Source organism: Salmo trutta, chromosome 19 (assembly GCF_901001165.1).
Source record: "Salmo trutta chromosome 19, fSalTru1.1, whole genome shotgun sequence".
In the NCBI taxonomy this organism is placed as follows: domain Eukaryota; kingdom Metazoa; phylum Chordata; class Actinopteri; order Salmoniformes; family Salmonidae; genus Salmo; species Salmo trutta.
This window is the reverse complement of record NC_042975.1, coordinates 7,712,028-7,716,113: the sequence shown is the minus strand read 5'-3', so window position 1 is coordinate 7,716,113 and position 4,086 is coordinate 7,712,028. Positions and strand designations below refer to the sequence as shown.

Here is a 4,086-nt window from a genome sequence, read left to right as displayed (position 1 = left end):
TGAGAATTGTAGTTCTTCTTTCTAGTCCCTTTCGAAACTACAGTATCTGTGGGGTTACGTTGCACTTCCTAAGGCTTCCATTGGCTGTCAAAAGCCTTCAGAAAGTGGTTTGAGCATTCTCCTGTTACTGGGCAGATAATAGTAGCTCAGTTACTGAGTGGTCTGCCTGGCAACAAAGGGATTGGATATGCGTGTTCACGCGAGCGAGCCGTTCCTTCTTTTTCTTCTTGAATGAATATGCTGTTTTCCGATTGGAATATTATCGCAATTTTACGTAAAAAATACCATAAAGATTGATTTTAAACAGCATTTGACATGCTTCTAAGTACGGTAATGGAACATTTTGACTTTTCGTCTCTGGTTCCACGCTCGCGCGTTATGCCTTTGGATAAGTGATCTGTACGCACGAACAAAACGGAGGTATTTGTACATAAATATGGATTATTTCGAACAAAAACAACATTTCTAGTGGAAGTAGCCGTCCTGGGAGTGCATTCTGACGAAGATCAGCAAAGGTAAGAGAATATTTCTAATAATAATTCTGAGTTTAGGTTGCCCCGAACTTGGCAGGTGTCTGTATAGCTCTCTGTGATGGCTGAGCTATGTACTCAGAATATTGAAAAATGTGCTTTCTCCGTAAAGCTATTTTAAAATCTGACAAAGCGGTTGCATCCAGGAGTAGTCTATCTATAATTCTTTAAATAATTGTTTTTTATTTTGTCAACGTTTATGATGAGTATTTTTGTAAATTGATGTGCACATTCACCGTAGGTTTTGGTGGGAATACATTTTCTGAACATCACGCGCCAATGTAAAATGCTGTTTTTGGATATAAATATGAACTTTATCGAACAAAACATACATGCATTGTGTAACATAATGTCCTAGGAGTGTCATCTGATGAAGATCGTCAAAGGTTAGTGCTTCATTTAGCTGTGTTTTGGGTTTTATTGACACATGTCCTTGCTTGGAAAATGGCTGTGTGATTATTTTTGTCTTTGTACTCTCCTAACATAATCTAATGTTTTGCTTTCGCTGTAAAGCCTTTTTGAAATCGGACAATGTGGTTACATCAAGGAGAAGTGTATCTTTAAAATGGTGTAAAATAGTTGTATGTTTGAGAAATTTCAATTATGGCATTTTGTTGTTTTTTAATTTGCCGCCCTGATATTTCACTGGCTGTGTCCCGCAGGTGGGACGCTAGCATCCCACGTAACCCATAGAAGTTCATGTACAAAAAATGAGCTTTCTTTCAAAAACAAGGACATTTCTAAGTGACCCCAAACTTTTGAACGGTGGTGTGTACATTCTACTGAGTATACCCTATAATAGTTTTACTGCTGCACCCAGAATAGTTTTTGTTCTAAGCCAATAACATATAGGGACTCACATTGGGGGGCATTTATTTGACCTTGGAACATGTTTTAAAAACCAAATTTAATGCAAATGTCACTTAAATATTAACAAATATGAATTATTGTTAATGTTTACACAACTATTTTTCATTTATCATTGACACTTTTCTTCTTTTATGTGGGGGACTTTTATTTAGAAAATTTCTGACATTTCCTGACCCGGAAGTACTTTTTTAGTGTTGCTGACGAGACGCTGATCATGTGATGACTTCACAAATCAAATGCCCACTTGTGCTGCCACTGTACAGCAGTGAAAAACAAGTAAGTTAACCTTTATTTATTGTAATTTAAATTAGTTTGTAGTAGCTCAGTGTTGAGTTAGAGTACATATGTTGCTACCTCAATAGTTATTTCAAGTAATTTCGGTGACTTCACAGGAATTGCTAGCTATCCAAAATTTTGCTAACTAGCAGGCTCAGCTAATTAAAAATCCCCCTAGATACAGCCACGTCTCATCATCACGTCATGAGTGTAACGACTGTCATGAGAGAGAGCGGACCAAAACGCAGCGGAGTTAGTGTTCATCATATTTAATCAAGAAAGAACACTATACAAACAAAACAAGAAACTGACAGCCAAACAGTCTTGTCAGGTGAAACACAATGACAGAAACAATTACCCACAAAACCCCAACGGAAAAACATGCACTTATGTGTGACTCCCAATCAACAACAACGAACTTCAGCTGTGCCTGATTGGGAGCCACACACGGCCCAAAACAAAGAAATACAAAAACATAGAAAAAGAACATAGAACGCCCACCCAATGTAACACCCAGGCCTAACCAAAATAAAGAACAAAAAACCCCTCTCTATGGCCAGGGCGTTACAATGAGATTTGTAAATGAAAGAGGAATATAATAATACTAATTGAATGGAGTTTCTCATCTCTCCATTTAGAGTATTTCTGGCGCAGCACAGAAATGCTCTCATCCAGGTGGTGTGACAAAGACATTTCCTAACAGACCTGCTAACTTTCTTTGTTGTTATTTTTAAGGTTGGAACCAATATGCAGTACCTCCAGCAGACAGAGAGGCAAGAACCAATCGTCCTCCCGCTCAGGGACAAGCTACACTGTTCACAGACCTGTGTAATGTTCAATGTAATTGAATTGCTATACTTATGTATTTGTATTGTTGTAAGAATGTACAAATAAAAGGAAATGTACGGTTTAAACATGTCTTTAATGTTTATTTGTTTTAGCTGTTAGTGTCAGTGTTAATATATGTGTGTTTACATCATTAAGCCTTTATGTATACGTTATGAATGACCAAAGGGGTCTAACCTTATAGTAAGTACAGCGCCATATGATATAAGGCATTTATGTATGTATTATGAATGACCAAAGGGGTCTGACTTTAAATAAAGAACAGCCTCATGTGATATAGAGTCTTTATGGATGTGTTATGAATGATCGAAGGTGTCTCACTTCAAACTAAGTATTACAGGACACTACATAAAGTTTCAATAAATAGGTTATTAACGTTCTGCTGATTTATGAAGGTTCTCTCATGATCCACAGGTTGCTTGGGTGTGAGAAATGTTTAGATGGATTGATGGACCTGCAAAGCTTGTGTTTTTGTGTGTGTGTGTGTGTGTGTGTGTGTGTGTGTGTGTGTGTGTGTGTGTGTGTGTGTGTGTGTGTGTGTGTGTGTGTGTGTGTGTGTGTGTGTGTGTGTGTGTGTGTGTGTGTGTGTATCAGAGCCAAGATGATTTGGAGTAGTCCTACAGTACCTGAGAGCACCACACCAGGTATTCCTCTTCTGTTCCCATTCTGGAGACCAGGGCTTGATTACTTCCTGTTACAATGGTGGCAACATGTTGTGGCTGATCTTTCAGCGGGGGGAGTGGGTGAATATGTCAAAGAACTGACTGGGCCCAGCACCATGCGGTATGGCTCGTTATATTGTTGTGTGTGTTTGTGTACTGAGAAACATGTATCTTGATTCCAGAAGAAAATGTCCTTGTGTTGGGGGCTTTCATCCAGGTAAGTGTTTCTTGGTGTAACGTCGTCCCCAGGCTATTGGTCACACAGCACATATAATACTGGGATATCAACCATTCAAAGTTGGCGTTAGTGGGATTGACCATTACATTCTGTAGGAGTGACCTGAGTAAAGTATTTGTCATTGTCACTATTTAGCACAGTCAAAAAGTCAGAATTATTGCTAAACCCTGCCCATTTCCACAATAGATCTTCTTTAAATGTTATTTTAAACCTAACCCTAACGAATGAAGGCCAAGTGTAATGCATTGGTCCACCAGACCTTCCGTGCATTTGGGCGTAAGAGTCTGGGAACTTGATTGGGTGAAATGTGAGTAACATGACATCACTTTAGAGCATATGTCATCCTTCGGCACAACATGTCACCCTTTATTAAGCACATGTTTGTCGGGCTGTATCACCGCCTGGTACGGCAACTGCCACCGCCCGCAACCGCAGGGCTCTCCAGAGGGTGGTGCGGTCTGCCCAATGCATCATTGGGGGCAAACTACCTGCCCTCCAGGACACCTACAGCACCCGATATCACAGGAAGGCCAGAAAGATCTCAGATGTCTGTATTGATACCTCAGATGTCTGTATTGATAACTCAGATGTCTGTATTGATAACTCAGATGTCTGTATTGATACCTCCGATGACTGTATTGATACCTCAGATGTCTGTATTAAT

The 4,086-nt window shown here is 39.5% G+C and overlaps 1 long non-coding RNA gene across 1 annotated transcript; it reads left to right on the top strand.

Moving 5' to 3' along the window:
- Positions 1 to 1,593: 1,593 nt before the first annotated feature.
- LOC115153685 (uncharacterized) lies at positions 1,594 to 2,587 on the top strand. Its single transcript, XR_003867730.1, has 2 exons — positions 1,594 to 1,676; positions 2,412 to 2,587. It is a non-coding gene; the product is annotated as an uncharacterized LOC115153685 (long non-coding RNA).
- The last annotated feature ends 1,499 nt before the right edge of the window (positions 2,588 to 4,086 follow it).